The sequence below is a fragment of the Chaetura pelagica genome, unplaced genomic scaffold (assembly GCF_000747805.2).
Source record: "Chaetura pelagica isolate M959 unplaced genomic scaffold, ChaPel_1.0 scaffold36, whole genome shotgun sequence".
Lineage (NCBI taxonomy): Eukaryota > Metazoa > Chordata > Aves > Apodiformes > Apodidae > Chaetura > Chaetura pelagica.
Genome location: NW_009953726.1, coordinates 5778 through 28969, shown reverse-complemented (window position 1 = coordinate 28969; position 23192 = coordinate 5778). Strand labels below are relative to the sequence as shown.

The 23192-nt window shown below is 41.9% G+C and overlaps 1 protein-coding gene across 1 annotated transcript in view; it reads left to right on the top strand.

Moving 5' to 3' along the window:
* The window catches only part of LOC104391415 (protein AHNAK2-like), a gene marked incomplete at its 3' end in the record, with an annotated part of 32957 nt that overhangs the window by 4247 nt on the left and 5518 nt on the right, over nt 1-23192 (top strand). The window contains exon 2 of the mRNA XM_010000688.1: nt 22734-22810. The remainder of the gene's footprint in view (nt 1-22733; nt 22811-23192) is intronic.

Here is a 23192-nt window from a genome sequence, read left to right as displayed (position 1 = left end):
AATGCAAATGCCTGGAGCAGAGCAGGCACCAAGCCCACTTCATCTGCCCAATAAAGATAGCAGTGTCTTCAGAGGGCAAAGTTATCTGTTTTTCAAAAACACAAACAAGCAGATAAGGTTCATATGATTTCCAAGCCTGCTGATAAATGCTCGAGACGCCAAAGACATAGTAACTGTTCTTCACTGTTGGACAAATGTTGTTTCTTCTCTGTAGTTAAGAGAACAAACACCACTTGATTTTGATAGCAGGGGGCTGTGCCTGACATTCTCAGAGTCAGGGGAGCAGCTGTTACCCTGCCAGCCATCTGATTTTAAATACCTTTCTACCTGCCTGCTGAGCTCCCAGTTCTCCCCTTGAAGAACAGGGTATCTGCAGCCTCACTCAACCAGAACTGAAAAGCAAAGGTTTCATTTCCATTTCTACAAGTCCTAGCTCAATAGTCTGATAACCTGCTATGGATATAAAATCTTCCACTTTGCAGTGAGTCCTGAAAACTCTCAAACTTTATCAGTCCAGTCGTCCCTGTTTTTCCTTGGTACCCCATACTCCATACCTGCCCTAGAAAGCTAATGTGATTCAGCTTTCCACAGGTCACCTCTTGGTTTACTTGTGGTGTGGTTTGCCCCAGAACCCAGCCCTTTGCCTGTCAGCCGGGCACAACACTCTGCTTTTCCCTCAAAATAAGTACATGTAGGAATGCTTCCTTCCCTCATGTCATTTGCATTTTAATCCAAAAATCCAACCTTAGTAAAAGTACTTGGAGGAGTAGACTCCAAAATGGAAATTTTAGCATGAAGAAGAAATTTGCTACAAGCAAAAAATGAGTTTGATGGTGAATGGAATCAAAGCTTTTCTACACAGCAAGAACTGCTTTAACTGATGTTTGCATTGTATTCTGAAGGAGGGGGGGGGAAGGTTTAGGTGGGGCTAGGAATTGTTATTTTGAAAAATAGTTAAAAATCAGCTTTTGATGAATCTCAAAGAGGTTAGCAACTCTCCTTCAGACCAAAAGGTTGGGTTGGGGTTTTTATTTGAAATGTGTGTGGGTTTACTGGGAGGTATATGAGCCAAAGATCTGTGAAACTATCAGGAGAAAGCTGGTGTGTTTAACAGCTGGTATTTCCTGGTGTGAGCTGAGCTTTCCCTGTTCTGGCTTCTAAAATAAGCCAAAAGCAAATAATTTACAAGCATGCAAAAATGTTATTAAACATTCCCCAAATATTTTCATATATGTCAGAGCTGATCTGATTTATGCTTTAGTGCAAAGTTGCATTGATTTTTATATGAACGGTGTCCTCACACTCCATAAGGCTGACTTTTTCACCTAGTGGGCTTGATAATGAGAACAAAATTATTGGTGCAACAAATAGCTCAGCCGACTCAGTGCCTAGTTAAAGTAACGAGTTAGTCAGAGCCCATTTTGGAAGCAAACTGGGCATTTTCACAGGAGAATGACTACATGTAGCATTTGTACTCATGGTGATGGATGGTTACAAAGGCAAATGATGCCTCAGTTGTGATGCTAACTTATTCAAGGGTGTAAAATAGACTTTTGAAAGGTATTTCAAACACAGATATTCATAAGGGGACATGTATGTGATCTGCAGAGCTGGGTGGAGGCAGGACCCTCATAGAACTGTTATGAAAAGAATACATTTAGTAATGGTACTGTGATCTTACACGTCTATTTGGATTATATGTCTACAGTGGTGCTTCAGTCAGTCTGACAGGAATCTGTGAATGAAATGGATGGGATGCAGATAGCAGGAAAAATAATATTTTTCTTTTTAAAAGTATCCTTCCTCAAAGATTAAAAAGAAGCTTTTGGATAACTGTACAGGGTTATGCCAGGAAGGTTCGTCACAGAGATGAGAGCATTAATTGCATAATTATAATGTATACATTACCTGCTTCACCAACCAAATATATAAATCTTATTAATTCTAAATAAACTTGAAGCCCAGAGAATAAGCCCAGCAGTTGGAGATAAGATCAAGAACAAATGTAATCTCATAAACACATCAGTTTGTTTCTTAGAAAGAAAAGAGGGTGCTCAGTGCATGTGACATTGAATCATCCCTGGGTCTCATGGTGAGGAGAGCACAGCAGCCATCAGGAGTCTGAGGAGCCCAAGCAAACTGTCCACTGCACATTTCCCTAGGAGTTCTGACTCGTGCTTCCCCCCCTCTCTCTCTTTTGCTGTTTTTCTGCTTTGATACTGTGGATAAACAGTCCTGGTCCTGCAGAACTGCCCTCATCCTGACCATAGGGCCAGTGCTGGTCCATGATGAGCACAGCAGGACTGGGAGTGTGGGCTGGTCAGTGGCACATGGGTATGATGTGGACACATGGGGTATGATGTGGACACATGGGGTATGTCTATTCAGAGGCCACGCTGCTCAGAGGGTATTGAAAACTACAATGCCCCAGAGTGGCAGGGTCTCAGTGGCTGTAGGTGGGGAGAATCTGGTAGCACAGGCATTGTTTGAAGGACAGCAGGGCCAGCACCCACAGCTACACGTGTCAGCAGTATTTACTGTACATCCCACCAGTGCTGGCAAGATGACATCCCAGTCAACCTACGGGCTCTGGAGCACGTTGCTGTACAAATGCAGGAATGTCTCTCTCTCTTGATTTCAGACAATGACGCAATCCATATCTTTCAGCATAGGGCTGTGGCTTGCTTGGGAGGCAACTGCAGAGCACAGCAGCAGGCAGGGCTACGGCAGGCAGGTGGCAGAGCAGGTGGGTTGGTGGCTCAGCAGGTGGGGTGTTTGCATGCAGGCAAATGGTGCTCAGCCTGGCAGTGTGAGGCTGGCAGGGGAGCTCAGGGCAGTCATCACTGGAGGGTCACGAGGTGCTCTGAAATAGAGACATTGAAGTAGATGAGTCGGATTAACTTGTTGGATGTGGACCATAGCTGTTGGCAAGGCATGTCAAGGGAACACCTGTGGAAAAAACCTGTTCTCCTGTTTCCAGTCCCTAGATTTTTTTTTAATTTTTTTTTTTGAAGCAAAGTTTAAATTCATGCAACACTCATGAAGGAAACTTGTGACAGGCCAGCCTCCAAGTCCTTTGCAGGCTGGTATCTCTGGGGGCAGTCTGCCTGGCAGACACAGCATTGAGAGCGGATATCTTGGCAAAAAGACAGGTTTGCAAGCAGAGGAGCCCACAGCACAGCCCATTGCCAGCACCTAAGCAAGGTGGCCTCAAGGTGCCTGCAAACCCTCATGATGCTGTGATGGAGCCAAAGACAACCCCAGAGCAGGGACAGAGGCAAATGGCAGAGAAAGAAAAACAATTATTTTGGGTTATTTCTCAAGAGCATTGACAGAACAGTCAGCAGGGTCACACACACACACATCCAGACACACCACAGTGAAAACTAGCATGGATGAGACAACCCCATGCAGCAAAACCCCTTCCTCACCCCCTTGGGCAGCCACAGCTTTTCCAGCCCAGGGGAAACACCTTATAAATGACGCATCAATCCCAGAAGCTGTGGAGCATGTAAGCAGTGAGACACTCAGTATCCCTTGTTGTGGGCAAGGCATTTGGGGTGTTCCTGGTGACCCTGTTGTCCCTGCCACTCTCAGCTATATTTTATTAATTAATTTGCACTCCTTTGTGTTTTGGGCTCATTGCTGATTCATGTTCAGTCTCATCCCTGCTTTGAAAAAGGGGGGTTGGAGTCAGCAGATCTCCACCCTGCCATGTGATAGGGAAGCAGCCCTTCTGCAGTGCTCTCCCAAGTTGTGACATGCATCAAAAACTGGTCTTCTGCCAGCAGGCCTCTGCGTGGGGAACTGCAGGCAAACTTGGGTGCTGCAGGAACACTTCTGCACTGTCACACTGTTATTTCATGGCCTGGGCTGACAAAAGTCAGGCCCCTGGCAGCACACATGGATACAGCCATGAGCCTGGGCCTGGAGCTTTCATTTGCCCCAGGGAGCAAAGGGAAGGCAAAAGAGGGTACTAAAACAAAACAAACAAACAAACAAAATGCACACACGCAAAAAGAAACCACAAAAAAAAAAAAAAAAAGCACCATGAAATGTTCTCCTTCTTACAAATCCTTCTCATTTGCATGTCCAGTAAGGGGCAGAGAAGGAGGAAAAGCCATCACGCACTAATCCAAATCAAGAGCTGGCTGTCACACCAGCACAAACAGACCACACTTACTCCTCCACTAACTCCATACTTGTAGGGAGATAGAGATGGGCTATGATAAGGTTTTGGCTGTAGGACACACTTGGAACTACGTGCAAGGCCAGCCAGAGCTTGCGTGCTCCAGGGAAGGGCACTGGGACTTGCCAAATTGGCACTGACAAATTGCAGCAAGGAGCAATGTCCTTAACCTGCCTGCAATAGCTCTGAGGAGAAGGATGAGTGAGAGTTTCCTGCTTTGCAGAGATTTTGAGAGAGCGGACTCAAATCAGTCAAACTTACTATTGTTGCATAAAAAATGGCACAGACCAGCCCTGTTTGTCAAGACTTATTCTTCTCATTTACTGCTGCGGCAGCCTGATGGCAGGTTAAGGCCCCACCACCGTAAGTGATATATGGCCATCTACCCAGGTGTGCCTCAGAGGAGCAACAAACTTTGTGTCAAGCAAGTCGAGCAAAACGGAGGTGGCAGTAAAGAGGCAACAGATTTACAGAGAAAGAAGGAAGGCTTTTTTGGGGGCTGCTTTTTGGTTTGTTTCATTGTAAGGAAGACCTTAGAATTTCTCGATTATAAAAAGTCCCGATTGGCTGGAGCAAAGCTGTGGATGCAGTTATGCAGTATGTGGGCTTGTGCAAAGTGCTCATGGTGGAGGTGGATAGTACAATTAAGCATGAACACTGTGATCTTGCTATGTGTGGGATCTCCTGCTGCTGTCCTCTGAAGGGGCAGAGGCCTCTGCTCAGAGACCTGAATGCCAAATCTTGCCCTGCGCATGTACGTTTGTTTTCTAGTCAAGAAAAAATAAGGAAGGTTTTAGAGGAGTTATGCATCTTAGGACACCTGCAGCTGCGAAAGTTTTAGTCCCCACTGTCACTCCCATCAGGAGTCTGGGGGAGAGAAGGTTATGATGTGCAATGCTGCACTTCTTTTTTAGCTTCTGCCCTGCTCCCCTGAAGCACCCTTTGGTAGCCAGAGCACCACATTGGCAGTGCAGTTATAGCAACAGCAGCACAACTTCCACAGCTCCCAGCTGGGTGTTTATGGTGACAGGCAGGAAAAATGGAGTGGCATGTGCCTCGAGGTTGGAAAAAAAGGCAAGTTAGAGTGTGTTCAACCACTCAGAGACCTGGACTCACCTTGGGCTGACCGCAGTAAGGATATTTTGCTCACAGGACATGACGTATTCCCTTGGAAATGAGATTTACATCACTTACAGAAAATGCATGGAAGTTGTCCACATAGACACTATTAGATAGCTTAATGAGCAAATCTTAAATATTTGAACATTCTGTCCACAAAATAAATTCAAGGAGAATTCCTGCTAATTAACTATCATTCATTAAGCAGACCTGAGCGAGTTCAACGCAAGAACCATTCTGATAGACTTTCCTACCTTTCAATATGGTAAGAAGGTATAGAGGCTTGATTTAAATCTTACAAAAATAATTTGTTTTTAATAGTAGTGGCTCAATGTATTCACTGTTTGGCTGAGTTACAACCATAGTATTTCTGTAATTTTTTTAATTAGTGCTTCTTTGCAAAGTCATTAAATATGTATCTACAATACATATCTATATAAAAGTAATATGTGCTTAGATGAGTTTTGCACTGATAGGTTAGTTGGCAAAGAATTCACTTGAAGTTGTCCATTAGGGCTGGATTAAATAGAAATGTTGGCTGACTTCACTGCAAGCCTTGGAAACCATTGGAGCATTCAAGGCTTAGGCAGTCAGATGCCTGCTTTAATTTCTATTGACAAAGGGAAAAGAGGGATGAGTCAATTTAAAACATTTCCTTCCAGCACTGAGCTAAGAGAGGCAGCATGGTGCAGGGAGGAGGTGGAATCCACAACATCTGGATTGTATTTATTGCTGGCTCTGCTGCCAACTTGCTTTGTGACTTTATGCGAGTCAGTTTTTTGTGTTGCTACCTTCCTTTCTGTGAGGCAGGGAGAACTCTCCTGCTTTCACACAGTTCTCGCTGGGCAGGTGCAGAGACTTTCTTGGTGACTGTGACCAAATTCTATGGCTGCCAGGCTGGGTATTCATATGTGCCAGGCAGTGCTGTTTGTGTGATCGATGCCCTGGGGGGTGTGAGAGGGGTAGCCATGCCCTTTGAGAGCCCACAGAGAAAAAAGCAAGTCACAGGAAATGAGGAAGCTATTTTGAAATGGTCTCTGTGTTTTGCTTCCCTTACCCAAAGCTATTTTCAGGTTCTCAATGTGGAGGAAAGAAGCCTGGCAGCTTTTCGTTTTTTTTTCAATAAGATGAAAATGTGAGAACTAAAAAGGTATGTGAAAGCAAAGAGAGAGTAATATATAGTTTTCTACATGTCACCAGCAATTGCTCTCTAGTCCAGAAGTGATATTTAGGCTAGAGCTGGAAAAATTCTGTTTATATGTTATTTATCTTTGTTTTTCACTTTTTACAGCACTGATGTTTTAATGCTACTTGCTGTATATATTGATTGAATTCATGGCTAATCTACAAAATGCTTGGGTGTTGTTTTTTTTTCCAAACGTATGTATTCTGACAAGGATGCAGGTGTAATTACTGTGTGCAGTGCTGTGTGCTCTGCTGCATTTCACAAGATAGAATTCAAGCAGATCTCAGTGTATATCACAGTCTGAATTACAAGATTAATATGATGTAGTGTGACACTTATCAGTTTCATTGAGGCCAATGGATGTCTTGCTTGAGTAGGCACAAAAGTTACCATCCAAGTCCTACAGATTTTTATGAGCTTCCATTTATGACACTGTCTGGTTTAACCTCCTGGTGGGTCAAGATGTCTTTCATGAGCACCTCCTTGGAAATACCTGGAACACCTAAGTTTGGTCAGACCTCCCTCTCTACTGAGAGTTGGGATAAATTATGGAAGAACATGACATGAATTGTGATAATCAAATGCCTTTGTGCTCAGTACAGATGTGTGAATCAAGATACAATATGCAGTCTGAAGGCAGAGTCATTCATATCAGTAGAAAACACTGACAGAAACTGATCTGTGTCTAAACACTATGTGGCAATAGTCCTCTTTATTTTTTATTTTATTTTTTTTTTTTCATTCCAGAAGAAATGAAATCATTAAGAATAACAGGACAATACTAGTACAAATTTTGTCTGACATGATGTAGCTTTGTTGCAAGTTATCCTAGTTTAGGAATCACTTTGGCTGTATTGATTCTTCCCTCTGCTGCAAGGTAACATGTATTTTTCTTCCCACGGTAACTTTTTTGGCAACCTGAATCAGTCAAGTGAGCTGCGGTGTAAGACACCTGGATTCAACCTCTGATTTGGTGGGTGGTGCAGTCGCATTGCCTCTCCAACTCCTGTCCATCCTCCTCTCCCTTTGACTCTCCCAGTAGTTTGGTAGAGAGCTCCCTAGTGCCAGCGCTGTTCACCACTGTGTATTTGTACAGCGTAATGAGGTGTCAGTCTTGGAACAGGCTCTTGGAAACTACCACAGTATAAATTATAATAGAAATTAAGTGAATACCAGTGTCCTAGGTGTCAAGGCAGAGTGTAAGAATCACCTTGAATAAAGTGGTCTGAATGTTTTGAAGTGCAATCTAAAGCTTCTCCAGACTTCGGAGGCTTAAATCCATTCCTTAACACACATCCAGGACTTCCTGCAATGTTCTCTAGCTCCTCACAGACAACTTGGCCATGTAAAATAAAAGCTCTATTTGAATCATTGAGGGTTAAAGCCGGTTATTCCCACAGTTCCCATTTCCTAATGTTTTCCACTCATGATGTTCTTCACTTTTAATGTTCACAGTAACTCGTGCCAAAAAAGGTGTTTCCTATCATATTCTCCTCACATTGTATGTTGTGGCTTTTTTTTTATTCCATATTTTCAATCCCCAGAGAACTAAGGTTAGTCATAAACATGCTTTTGGCTATCAGATTCATGTGTGGTTTGCTATAGCAACAAACAAAAGCATTAGTCAGAAACTGGCATGAAGCTATAAACACATTTTTTTTGTGATATTACCCAGAGTTAGCTTAATTTATGTGGCACACTGTTGCCACAGAACTGCATCACAGTTAGGCTGTTAAACTCCTTGAGTAGGGGCTTCATAGAAAACCCAGAGAAATAAGCAAGTCTGTTAACTGATGTTGTCATCTGAACATCACAAGCCAAATTCTCCTGTTGCACTGGTATAAATCCAGCTGAGCTCCTTCAGAATATGCATTTGGATCAGAGTACAAATCTGAATCTGTATCTATTGAATAAGAGGAAAATTAACATCAAGCAAATGAATGCTCACTTTGCCTTTGCTGTTTTCACCTCTGTAGTTTTCCTGCAGCAAAAAGATGAGAGGTAGGCATGATCACGTTGCAGTAGATGGTTTAAGTTCACTGCCAGCACACTTGGAAAACATTATCTGCAGCATGGCAGGAGAGCAAGGCTTGCTTGAAGAGAGTGTCCCTCCAGATGTGCCTCTGCAGCACAGGGAGGTGCAGCTCACAGAGCTGATGTTGATCCTGCCGCGCTGGGGACGGGGAGGAGCGGCTGGTGCGGCAAGGACTGGCTGCCCTGGCGAGGTGGCTGGGTTGGTACCAGCGTTCACTGAAATCTCACAGCGAGGCAGCTACTGGTCCCTGAGCCAGCTGGTTTAAAGGGTGCCCTGGAGGCTCTACAGAAGTGGTGATTTTAGCCTAGGCAGAGCAGGCACATTGCTGTTAATGCTTTATTCCAATAATTTGTCTTTTCTTTGCTGCACCTTTTCAAGAACATGAGCCCTTCTCTTTATTGACAGCTGCATTTAATAAAAAACACATGCATGAAAAACGTGTTTTCCGGTGTCCCTGAGCTGGCACCACTCAGCAAGGAGAGCTTAAACTTCCCTATAAATTGGATACATTTTTGGACTACTCTGTTCAGACACATAGCTGTGAAGTGTTTGTGACCTTCCGCACTGCAGAGGTGTGCAGAGTAATGTGTAAGTAATATCCACATGTGTCCAAGTAATAAGAGCAACAAAACCATCAGAACCTTCTTGTACTGACCCATCCAGAAGTCTTTAACTGGGCCAGTGGTTCTAGCTGCAAGAGGATAACCCCACAGCAATATGTAGTTTGCACATGTGTGCAGAGGCCCTCTGAAAACATGTCTTCAAAGTCCAAGGATTAAGAAAATATTTAGCACCAAGTGTTGACCTAGCTGTGTTCCAAAACCAAAGAGCTCTTTTCCCTAACCAAACCCAAAAGCAGAACAACAAGCCCCAGGAGATCCTACGTTTTAGCCCTGTCCCTGTCCACTGTGCTTTGCTTAGAGTTGTTGGTTCTGGGTCCCACACACTTGAAACCCTGGCCCTCGTGGCTTTTCAAAATCTTTTGAGATAATCTTACCAGGGTAGATTTAGCTGGTGTAGAAGTATAAAAGGGGCTGTTTTTCCTTTAGCAGGTGTGACTTACTTTGGGCTAGGGCTGGGTAGTCTTTGCACTTTTCCTATCTGTGCTCAGTTGCCTTAAGCCCTGCACTGCTTGTTTTCTTAAAAAATCAGTCCAATACTTTTCTGTTTCCTTTACTCCCTTGTGGTCAAATGGGTACAGACCTTCCCCATTAGAGGATTTAAAACGTGATTAAGTATTATTCAAAGTATTTATAATGAAGAAAAATCAAGTTCTGTTCTCAATGTAGCTGCAGAGTGCTGTCAAAACTGACAGCATGTGAAGCAAGTATTTCAGCCATTCCTAAAGCATCATTGACGTGTTAGTTCATGGGGAACTTTGGGACTAGAGTGTTTAAAAAGATTGCAGTAAGATGATGGTAGAGATTGTTGTTTGCTGACAGTGAAATGAAAATTAATCCCCTTATAAAAAGTAGAGAGGGTAATTTCATGGTAGCAATTGTTCTCCTTTTCTGGATTTGTTGAGTGTAAACTGTGTATGGTGCTGGGGCAAGGAACGCAAACACATCTTCCATAAGAGAAGAGCAATAGTCTCTCTGCTGCCATGTGATGACCTACAGCTCAAGGAGAAATTTGAGTCCTCACTGGGGCTGTTGCATGAGGCAAGGTGCAAGAAAGCATTAGTAAAACACCATTGGTTTTAAAATACTCTGTAGAAAAACCTACAGATGGACAGAAGGGCATCTCCAGGTGCCTCCTGTTCTGTCCTCTTGCACTCAAACTCTCTACAGCTTTGCAAATCGAGGCAGTCATTGCCATTCTGCAAAGTGGGGACAAGCTGCTGGCCTGTCTTCCTGATGCACAGGTGTAAATGACTCTGAAGAAGCCACCTGAGAGGAGAATGAGACCCACCTTCTCAGAGTTAGATCTCAAAGACTGTAACTGAAGCTCTGGGGTTTTCCTATTCTTCATCCTAGCTTTGTTTTGGTACAAGGCTGTTGATTTCAGAAGAGCCCTTGATCTGGCTAAAGGGCAAAATGTAATTTACTCTCCCTTACACATTAGTCTGAATCTAGCACAGCTACTCATCAAGAAAAATGTTACCATGAGCCTTCAAAAATAATGCATCCTGTTTTAACCGAGTTAAAAAATATTTAACCTGTGTGTGCCTTGACCATTATGCTAAAGAAACAGTTACTCATTTCCAGAAGATCTCATTATTTTCTTATTGCAGAGAGGCTCTGAGTGTTTGAAACTGTTATGAATCAGCCTTAGAGTTGATAATCAAATCCAAGAAATAGTCCTCTTAGTGCTTTCAAACAACTCCACCCATCTCAATTCATTCACCAGTTACTACATGGACGAGCTGCAGTGCAGTTGCTTTCTCGCTATTTGTGTCTTTAAACAAAATGAAATCCAGAACTGCCATCATGGGTCTTTAAAAAATGTTTTCTCCTTGTCGTTTATACTAGCCTCTGTGAAACGTAAAACTGAAATCTATTTCCTTAACTAAACTGTGTTTTCCTCTAATCTATTAGGCAAGCATGCTGGTTTGTTATTTTTGGGTGCCTCAGTGCTGGCTAGATGGCATGGAAAGGGAAAATGAGCACTGAATTATTTCAAAACCACAGGCAAAGATTCAAATATTAGTTTTCTTTGCAAAAATCTAATGCCAAGAAAGTTTTTCACCTTCAGTTTCTCCTTCTATAACGTAACATGCACTTAAAATTACAAAGTTTTTCAGTCTCACATGTCTGATTATTTCTAATTTCAAACCATGATAATTAAGTTTGCAAATTTGATTTGCAAAAGACAGTTATGAAACTGCAGGTTTGTAAAATGCTGGGGCAAGGTATACCTCTACTGGGGAAAGATGTTTAAAAAAGGTGAATAGCAATCAACTGAAACAAGAGGACTACCTTCTGGTATGGCACCTATTGAATTCTTTTGAAATCTGACCTTTTTTGGGCTGAAAACCAAGTTTGTAGTGCATTTCTTCAGTTTTTTACTACACGAGGTGAGCAGAGCTATACTAATCAAATTATTGATTAAGCGGATTAATATATCTGTAAATGAGCTGTTATGCATTTGTAAACCCACAGAATGTATCCAGAATTTCTCTCTAATTTTAAAGGGACTTGCATACACCATATAAAAAACGAAGAGAAAGTGAGCTGTGCCAAATACTATTTTGCTACCATCACTGTTTATTGACAGAAAAGATTTTTATCTTAACAAAGTGAGGGAACTGCTAACTTAATCTTTGATGTAAAATATTTTCCCATGATAATTTCTGTCACCTTTATCCCATATCTTTTTTATGACATATACATTAAGGCATTTCAAAGCTTAAGACATATTTTCCTCTGTGGTGATTTAGATCCAAACAAGTTGCCCAGGGAACTTTCTGTCAAACTGAAAACCCATTTCCAAGGACAGATATTTATATAAAAGCCCCCATAAAAGGTTGTGGAAAAGCTACAAGGTTTTTGCTGCATTCCTGTTTCGAGAGGGGCTATGCTGAGCATACCAGAGAGAAGTATAAAGTAACATCACTCTATTAATGTTGCTAAATGTAGGCACTTTGTTCTGCACTGAATTTTATCAGTGAAGCAAAGAGAAATGAAAAATCTTCCTACACCATAGGGATCTTTATAGTGAAAAAAATTACATATATATATGTATGTATGTGTATTTTTATAGTTATATAAAAATACAAAATATTTTACTGTGCATTGATTGTGACAAGGTTGGTTTTAAAGCAGTGGTTTTGAAGAGCAGTTTGGGCTGAAAAATTTGTTTCTTATTTGGAGTAGTAAGAGCCATTTATATAAAGCCCCCATGGGGCTTTTTTGCATAATGTTGGTAGATCCTCTCTTCTTAAGACCTGTTCTTAGGGGACAAATGTGCTCTCTACCAAAAGTACAAAAAATTAACATCCTTTAATGTGCCAGAGAACAAGAAGCCGACTTCACTTGCTACCTCTCTGGGTCAGTACTGGGCTACCTTGAGAGGAGCTTGGGGTTACAGCCACTGCTCCTCAAACAATCTGGACTCTGCAGGCAGAGAAATTCAGTGTTCAGGGCTGCCAGTCAAGCCTACATGGGCAGAACAATCATTTTTAATGCATTTGTTCATGTGGTATATTTCTAAATCTGAGCAGGGCTGTGCTTCGGCAGTGGAACAAGGAATCTGCACTGAGAGAAGCCTGGATTCTTGGGGGGCTGAATCAGCCAGGAGAAGGAATGTGGGAAAGTTAATTTGTGTGAGCTTTATGGGCCTTATCTTCAATAGGCACCCACCTGCCTCTACTTCTATGCAAGTCATGATAAGAGCTGAGTTCACAGCAAGCTAACAGGGAGGATAGTCCCTTGCTCTGAGAAGAAAGCAGCTTTGCCTCCACTCTAAACCACTGGTTTGTGAAATAGGTGAAGGTGTTTCTTTCAGATGATAAAAGCTGCAAGGTGCCTAATCATAATATTGAATAGCCAAATAACAGCAGCGTAGTTCCAGCTATGGTTTCTGAAGCTGGTAAGCAAGTGAGAGCACTTTGCTTGCAACATGCCATGTGCCCATGAAGGCCTTCTTGAAATCCAGACTGTCCAGATAGACAGTGGCACACTAGGAGATTTTAGCTGGGTAACTGTGCAAAGTTTTATAGTGCTGGTAGGGCCTCAATCATTAGTAAAAGCAGTATATCCCAAGAGATAAAATCGTTGAGAGTCCCAGGAGATAAAACTGTTGAGGATCACAGTGGATTAGACCAGTCTTTGTTGCTTTATTTGGCTATGAATCCTTAACTTGCTTTTGCCCTGTCCAAAAGGGTGGGAAGCAATTTTCTTTCAGTTTGGGAACTAGGACCTACATAACAACAACTGCTGAAAAGTCATTCCCTTCTGTTAGTGTCTTTGTGAGAAGGGAAGCCCTGCAGTTCTGGGAAAAGATCATAACTGACAGTTATCAGACAGGGTCCTAATGTCACACCATCTCACTATAATTACGCACCAGACCACCGTGGGAATTCATGCAGGAGGTAAAACACACATTGGAAACCCATTCTGTCATGTAAAACCTGAGAGAGGAAAATTCCTGCCTAAGACAAGTGAGCACAGAGACCCAGGGCAGGAGGTTACACCTACCCTCCAGGCAATCGTCAGATTAAAATGCTGAGATGATGCAGAACTTGTTCTTTTGAGATAGAACCATCAGGTAGGGGGAAACAGCACTGAGCCTCTGGTCATCTGGTGGGTGCCATGAGCATTTCTCCAGCTGCTTTTTCCACCCTGCCACTTGCAGCTGTATTTTAGCTAGTGAAAGGAGTGATGGACCAGGAGAGAGTGTCACGTATTGACCATTTATAAGACATCATTCTAATCAAGTTCTCACAACAAACTCTGGTTGAGAGCTTTTTTTCAAATACTGTGTTACTCCTGTGGAACATTATTCATTTGAACAACAGGTGAAATACCAGACTAATAAAACATTTTAGTAAATATTTTAATCTTGTACCAGAAGAGTTACGTGTATCTGGCCAAATTACATTTCCTTCATAGCCAAGTAACAAAAAAAAAATAGTGATAGCTGGATGAAACTCATTAGCCCAGGATCTGGGAAATTTCAATTTGACAACTGAAAAAAAAAAAAAAAAGGCTTGGAAAAAAAACTTGTGTGCTTTTCATGTTTAAAAATTACTTAAGCTGAGAAACTCTGTGCAGAGTCCCACCAGTGTAATTTATTCTGATGATATGAAATGTGATATGGAGTCTACTTAATTCTGCCTTTACCATCAGAAGAAAGATGGAGCACTGTAAAAATAAAGGGCTCCTTTCTGATCACTCTCATTAAAGGTTTTGCTCCTCTTGTGAAGTGTGAGCAGGCATGCTTCTAATAGTTTTAAACCTGTGGGCAGAACTTATCAACAAACACACACTCATGGGAAAGCCATTCACTCTCCTTTTCATCTGGGGGCTGTTTCTCTTTTTATGGTAGTGTTTGCAACTGTTTTTAGCTGCCACTGCTCTTCCACATCTTCCCTGATGCTTGTCAACCTGTAGAATAGGCTCTATAATGTCCTACAGAGCTCAGTATGGTCTGTAAGAAATCTTCATTCCCTAGAAATTGCTCTACTTCTATGTACTTTGTAGAGCAGAGTACCATCCCTTTTGATAGAAGTAGGAGCTGACTTCATGAACAGGTCTCCAGCCAGGCGAGGAGCCTCATGATTGTAAGTTACATATATTTTCTGTGTTCAGAAGGTTTTGAGACAAGGTGATTTGAAAGTTTTTAATGAAGTACTCTACTGCCAACAAGGGCAACTTAACATACCAAGGCATTGAATCAAAACATCTTGTTCGTGCCTTGAATGGAAGGAAACTATTCTCACGTTGGTTATTTGGGAGTAGCTGCTGCTTTAGCTCGGCTGTGATACAAGTCTCTGCTTTTGGCTCCAAAAGTCTGTGCTGCATCCATCACAGCACGAGTATGCAGCCCAGTGACAGGGAGCAGTCAGGGGCCATTACCAAGCCAAGCACGAAACAAAGGTGGGAGTATAGCTTGAACACAGGTTTAGCTGGTTCTGATATCATCCGGCAGATAATAAGGCCTGCTAAGGCACTTCTGCAGCAAAATCTTTACCTTCATTCCACGCACTAGTCCTTTGTCTTAATCCCACAGAAATAGGTAGGGAGACCACAATTAAAAGGGCTGGGTGGGCAGGGTCCTACTCCCAGCACAGGGCAGAGGGAGGACACCAAAGGGGAGGTGCCATTCCTCACTTGATCACTTTTTCTGAGGCAGAACGGCTGCTTTTTCTGCTGTGGCATTTGTTCATTTCAGAGCTGACAGGCTGGTTTGTCTAGGTGGAGCTACTGGGTGTCCCCGCTGTCTCTCTGGCAGTGGTTCAAGTGAAGTAACATTACATTCCTGCAATGGAGGGGTGGGAGAGGCAGCCCCCTCCGTGACACTGTGCCTGCATCTCCCCATTGCCACGTATCCTGCCCGGATAGAGTGACAGCCGTGGCATTCCCGCCGCAGTCCTGCCATGCCCCAGAGCCCTGCCCAGCAGTTGTTGTAACTCAGTCCGTGGGATATTGCAGGACAATGGAATGAATCCAGATCTCTGGAATGCACTAGGAAATCTCTGTAGAAGGTGAACCTCTTGATTTTTCACTGATAGTTTTCCCCAATTTAGTTGGATCTGTTTACTGGCAATGCTGAGGCCCTGCTGGAGATCATAGTCAAGCCTACATAGAGTGTGCAAGAACCTGTGCCATGGGCTAGGCTTTAAACCTCATGGCAGTTTCTGCAAGGAAGCAAATGTTCTGGCAAATTCATACATAAAGAGCTTTATTTGCAGATAAAGATTCCCTTGCTTGGAAGGACATGACTCCTCCACCAAACTGCCCAGGAGCATTTGGCTGGTGAGGATGAACTACTACAGCCAAGCCCCTTGCACTGAGCAGTCCTACACACTCCTGGAGTGTGTTCCTAGTATGTTTTCTTCAGGGTCTTTATACTTAATCTTGGCATTTGCACTTAAAGAGACTCAGCAGGACCCAAGGTGTGGTGTTAGAGCAGATGTTCTTTGCTGTGTGGCCTCCAGACAGCAGTTCTGGACAACAAATCTGCCATGGTTTGTTTCTTTTTAACAATAGACCTTGAAGCATTACAAAAACTCTAGGCTTTTAGTCCTCTTTAATGTAGCACTAAGTCACCCTTCCATCTGTAACTTGAGGTGAAGAAAAAAACTGAGGGAGAAACAAAGAGAAATAGTGAAACATTTCAGGCCACTTCTGATACTGAGCAACTATTTTCGTGCATATAATTTGCACAACATTTTTAGCACAGGGGTTGGCAGATCCCAGTTTGTCAAGCCTATTCATGCCATTAGCAGAAAACAAAGATCTGCTTGTGGATTCAGAGATCTTTAGCACAGCTGATTTTGGAAAGTGGTGAAAATAGTTCTTTGAAGTGTCAAAAATTCATGTTTGTATCCATAAAATGGTAGCTGAGATGGAAAAAAAAAAAAAAAGCCCTTTTGTTGTCATTGTAGTGCTGTCTGTGCAGGCTTAAAAAAATAAAAAATAACTGATTTAGGCCATTTTTCAGTCATGAGATCTTTAAGCAAACCACCAAACCAAGAATGCAATAGCTTGTATGCTGGATAATGTTGCCCAGCAGAAGGGATATTTTAATTAGCTGGTTGATCTATGTTCATTCATCAGTCTCTAGTCTTCTGGGATATCCTGGGAAACCCAAAGAACTCACAGCAAGGTGCATTAATTTAATAACTCATAAAAAAAAATAGAACCTAAAAAAAAAAAAGACTCTGGATTGGGATGTATATAAAAAAGTAGACACAGAAACTGAAGCACTGAAATAGCCAAATAAAAAGTAAAATGCTTGAATTGGTGCCTTTTTGCCCATAACCTTGAAGTGAGAAGTTTCTCTTAGTAAACTAAAGTCAGGTGAACTTACCTATCTGAAAAACAGCTCTTGAGAGGCCAAGATGAATGCCAAGCATGTGCATAGTGTTCCTGTTATCAAGTGCTTTCCTGACCTGGGCCCTGTGATTTAAAATATTCTAACTATTCTAAATATTCCCTATTTTAAATGTAAGAAGTGAAGTGGGAGGGGTTGCGGGGCCTCGCAGCTGCGCTGCTCCAGTGGCTGTGAGAGCTCTGAGGGAAGAAAAGGAATCCCAGTAATTGAGATACCTGCAAGACAGGGAGAACAAGCTGGGGTGAGGGGGGTGGTGGTGGGAATCAGGCACACTACCCAATTTGAGAAAGAGGTTTAATTTTTAAATTATGGGATTCGTTTTTCTTTTTTAATTAAAAAATAAGTATTTAATAATAAAAAAAAATAAAAAAATAGGAGGAATTCTGGAGCAGGGCATTAGCAGTGACTACCCACACATGCATGAGGAGTAACAGGCCCATGACAGGCTTCCTGAGGGCACAGAGACAGGCAGATCAGCAGGTACAGGGACTGATGACTGCAGGAAGAGGGGTCTGAGATAGGAGCCAGCTGAAACTGTCCATGCAGTGATGCACGACTCTATTTACAGCAAGACAGACACATGAGGGAGTGCTGTGAATACTACTGACCTATATGTATGAATTCTTTCCTGGGTCAAACACAGTGCCAGCAATGTCAATGATAGTAAATTATAACTATGGTTGTTTGTCTTGCAGTTATGCACTCCTCCTCCTCCTTATTAATAATACAAATTGGGTGTTGTGCTCAGGGTGTGCTTTGCATTGTCAGAAGAGACCTGACCTAAGGATGTCCTACCCTCGCCCACATGTCTGGGCATGAATCTTGCAACTGGCTATGGACTTAAAGCTATTCATTTCCACAACACTGCCCAATCAGGGCTGTTAACTATCATAGCTAAGAAAAGCTAGAAAACACCCAAAATCCCAGTAAAGTGAAGGCACAGGTTGTGATTTTCATATATTAACAAACAGTAATAAATGAGTGAGTAAAGCATACAAGCTTTCATCTCTGGACATGTGTTGCCATAGCTCAGGTTTCTGTCTGTTAAGAGGAACTAGCTTTTGAGGTAAAGTTAGATATTTCATGGTAGTCAGTATATGGCAAAAAGGAGCCACTTCTTGTGAGGGTATTACCTGAGAATCAAGAATATTTAACCTGCATGTTTGTAAAAAATATGTGCATTACAACCATTGCTACTGTTGTCAGTTTTAACTGATCTACACTAAAATCTCTGGGAAAACAACAGCAGTATTTTAGATATCTCAGACAAAAATATAAATAAAAATAAAGAAAGTAAACCAAAACAAGCCACTTTTAGAAGGAAAGATGATGCCTAATAAGTTGATGCAAGGAAAACTTATATGCTTTAAAATAAGAGCAGATTACCTGAAATCACAATATTCATATTCGCTCATAATTTAGCATAAAATCTTCAAAGGCAAAAAGTCCAAATCTAAAAATTGCAGAGAAAAAGATATAATTTCTAAGCAATAAAGCTAGGATGGTCAGCAAAGGAATATACAGTTATTTTTTTTAACATTTCTGATATTATTTGCTCTTTTATTCTTAATTTGATTCTAAAGGATACAGATTATAGTAGATTTATATACCAGTGTCCCAGTTAAAGCTGTTTCTTTTCAGTTCATACAATGTATTAAAGCGCAATTTATTTTAGTTTGATGACACTGTCATACTTCTAATTGATTATAATATCTCAAAAGTGGGCCTGGAGACTGTTACCCACTGAATGTGAATACCAAAAAACTAACCTATTTTTGTGGGTTTACCCAAAACAGTCCATCTGGGTTGCTAGATTAAAGAAAAAATAATCTTTTAAAAATTGCATTTGAAAAGCAAAGACAATTTTCGGTCATATGCTAGAAAATGTTCCAGCCTGTGTAACTCCTACTGACTACTTTCAAAAAATTCCCTTGTTCTGAAGTCAGTTCAGTGGCTATTAGAAGTAGTCACTGATGTAAATTCCATCTTGTTTATGAAAATATTTTGAACAAAGCATTGATTGTCCAGAGTTGTTTTTTTTTAAAGTTAAAACCTATAAAATGTTGGCATCACTACTATTGGGGCATTAGCATGACATGCATATAAATCACAGTTTATTGGCACAGTCTTCTATATGCAGAAAAAAAGGCTGTACTGAAAATGGAATTGATCATTGTACTGCAGTTCTCTTCCTTTACAGATTTGTTTTTGAAGTACTGGGGAAAAAAATGAAGGAAATCTTAGTCTGCAATAGGAATCAGAGGCACAAGTAGTTTTTTTATTACGTGGGTTAGCTATGGTAGAGGGGAGAATTAGTATACAGGTAGGCAGAGTTTGGGGGAATAGGGGTGCATGGAAATGCCTCTTTGCAAAGCTTTGGTCATTTTTGTAGCTGGTGTCCCTCCATGCAATCTCAGCTGCATCCCTCTCAGCCCTGGGCACAATAGTCTGTTGCTCCATTTTGTCGGAAGGTGTCCTACTATCACCACTTAGGAGAGGTAGTAGTTTACTAAATGCTTTAACAGGAGGACTCTTTCTCTTCCTACCCGTCAGGAGGTAGGTGAAAGGTACCTTTTGTCCTGACAGGTTTTCCTCTTAACAGCAGGGGAATTTTCTGGCAACATTTTGGCAAACCTTGAACTGTAGCCCCTCTAGCAAGAACAAGCAGAGTAATGACCTGCCAATACTTGGCAAGCATGTGAATACAATGGTGAAGCATGTGAAGCCACCCTTGTGCATCATACAGCACTGCTTTGCTTGATCAACAACTGGCAGAAAACAAGAAACTTCTCTCCTGGCCCAGCCCCAGGTGCGATGTCATCTAAGCCAGGTCTATCTCTACATCCACACTGAAAAAGAATTGATAGTGTCGTCTGTTGTTTTAAAATGACATCTTGATGGGTAATAAGTGTTCAGGTCTCACTTCAGTAAGTGATCTAATTCTCTTGGATTTTACAAGTAACCCAGTCTTAGCAACAGGAAGATTTTGAAGGTGTTGATCACCTGGTCATTCTAAATATCCTTTGTTTAAAGCATCTGGTTTTAGCGTTTTACCCCAGTTAGAACCTATAGGATAGCTGTGGTGCCCTAGACCCAAACAACATGCCATGGTGAACCAGCCCAAGGATACTTCCAGATACTTCTTTCCTTTTTCTTTTCCAGTAGCAAAATTATTGGCAGCCACCAGGAATCAATGCTGTAATTAGCCTTGAAGTGCTGCGCTGAGGAGCAAAGGCTCTAGCAAGCCAAACAATATTGTTATGTCATTCTACTGGACTGCAGGTCTTGTGGGTGGGATTCATATACAGCAGTGCCACAAGACTAAGTCCTTACTATTTCTTGTAATTTCAGTAACTGCCATAAAATTCACTGTTGGCACCTGAATCTTTAGAAGCTCTAAGCAAACTACAGAATCAAGCGTCAGTTCTGCAGCTCTTCTCCACGTATGATATTTATTAAAATAGATGTGGTAAAGAGCTTCATTAATGGATTCCAGAATTTTCAAGCAGAAATGACAAAAATCAAGTTCATAAATCCACATGTAATTTTTTGACCAGGTTTTGTGCTAGGATTTGGGGTTTTGTTTGGTTTGGGGGTTTTTTTATCTGAAAATTGCCAATGCTAGAGCATTTGAAAAAAAATCAAATCAATTTATGCATGTCTTTAATTTGAGTTAGGGTCTGCATTAAGACCATTTTCTAGAATTGTCCATTGTAGACATGAGGACTAGCCCTTTGAAGGCTAAGGGAGGCATGATCTGGCAGCCCTGATGTGTTCTGAGTTGGCTCCAGTTCTCTGGAGCTAAAATGCCACTGGGGAGCTGATTAAGGTGAGGTACATATGGCTGATGAGGATGCCCTCTATTCTACCCAACTTGGAAACTTGGCCCACAAACTGGCATAGGATATTCCCACTGGAAGCACACTGTCACCATTCATCTTAACAAAGTGGCCCATTACCGATCATGTGGCCTGAAGATCCTGCTTATACTAAAATACTTCAAATAATCAAACAAAAAATAAATGTAGACTATCAGAAAACTATGAAGAAAGGCTAACAAAAACACAGCCATTTTAACAAGGGCTTGGCAACTTGCAGAAGTTGGAGTGATTGCATGCATACATAAGTCGTGCCAGCTTGTCAGCAACACAGCATGTAATATTCACATCCAGGAATGTTGCATTCCAGTCCAGGGATTCCTCATTTAAAGTAGACAATGAGTGAGTTGCACAGTTCTGCTTGCTGTTGTCTTCTCTAGTCTTCAAGCATATTTTTTAACCCAGAGGGTCTGTTTAGGAGAGCCAAAACTATGTATACTAATGGCAGTTGCAGAACTGGACAGCCTCATGGCTTGGAAAAAATGGAGAAGAAAGAGACATAGTTATCAGGACAAGGACTCGTGCATATATTAGAACAGCCTGAGTATCAGGGAATGTGGAATTCAGCCACATTGTCCTCTACTAGCTAAGCCTGTACCTCTGAAATCACTGATGCATTCATACTGTTCTTATTCTTTGGTGCCGAATTTAAGGCATTTCAACAGCATTACTTTTTCAAACAGCTCATCTCCATCACCCCATCTCTCTCTGCCCTGAATACTTTTAAAAACCAGGAAAGCAGAATCTCGATGACTGTCAAAGCTTCATGATGTTCACTCTTGTCTTAAAACCTCTATCAGAAGCAAGGAAGAGTTCAAAATGAGGATTTTAAGTCAATTTAATTTGTTGCCAATTGTGTAACTTTTAGTTAGTGATTCTGATAATTAAAAACAATAATTAAAAGGACTTAGGGAAAAACAGCTCATCTCCTTGCTGCACACGTCTCCTCTGGTCTTTCTGGTTTCCAGTTCCCATGCTGTGGCTTACACTCAGTTCTTTTGGGGAGGTGAGGGTTGGTGCAGAAGACAGGGGTCAGCAGCTTGTGGCTGGTTTTGTTTTTCCACGCCTTGCTTTCTACTCAGTAGCCCCAGAGTGGGTTTATCCACCAGCCACCCATCCTTCAGAATTAAGCCTCCTCCCCTCTGATTGTGCTCTTGTGGCTTTTCTTCCTCCAGCTCCTTCTCAAGGTCCCATTTAGCTCCAGCATCTCTCCTGCTCCGCCATCGCCTCTCCCTCCTCCTGCTCTAGTGCAGTCTTCTCTAGCTTCCTCCTCTAGTGGAAGTGTCTCTTTTTCCCCAGTGTTAACCACCCTTTCTTAAACACATTTTCACAGAGGTACCAGAAGCTCCTCTGATCAGTTCAGCATTGCAGGTAAGGCTGGATGCAAACATTTGTGTCCAACATAGCGTGGTCCCTGACCTCTTCCCACAGACACCACCCCAGAGCTGCCAAATCCCTGCCAATTCTGCCCAATACATACCTCAAGCCTGCCTTGGTCGTAAAAAATTAAAAAAAAAAAAAATAAAAAAAATTAAAAAAGGAAAATCTGGCCAACTTCTAGTTTTACATTTTCTACATTTTCTCCAATCTTGGAATTTTTGCCTTCACAAAAGCCTTTACATTTCTGGGTATGAATATTTCTGGTATCTTTGGAAAGATCAGCCTGATGAGGTCTGAGATAAGGAATGTGAGTGAAAGCAGGCCTTTCTCCAGCCAGTCCTGCACGTCCCCCAGCCTTGCTTCTCAGGAGGGCTTCAGCTTGCAGGCTGGCTGCTCTGTGCTCTGTGTGGCTCCTACAGACACCAACAACCCACCTGCTGCTTTCAGGTTCTGGGCGACAGCTGAGACCGGCCGAGCCTCCAGGAGATGCTGATGCAGATGCGGATGCAGAGGACGAAGAATCTGTGAGTTTTTTTAGAGTAATTTGTTTTGTTTTGTTGTATTATTTATTCTTTTTTCGGGGGTGGATGGGTATGGAAATTGGGCATTTTGTTAAAATGGGTTCTTCTGTATTTTGTTTACAAGTGGATCTTGCTGGTGATTTTTTTGCCCATGAAAAATGTTGCATTTCTTCTTAGGATTATCCTGCCAGATCAAAATCCAGAATGATGATAAAGTGATTTGCTCTTTGCCATGATTCAGCAGCATAAGTTTAATACCAAGACTTAGCAAACTATTACATGGCTGTTGACTGCAGTAACTTCTCTTTAAAGTTTAGCCAGTTTAGATTCCCTATCATTTTGATCCAGAAGGAAGCATGCCAAGTGTTTGTCAGCAGAAATTCCT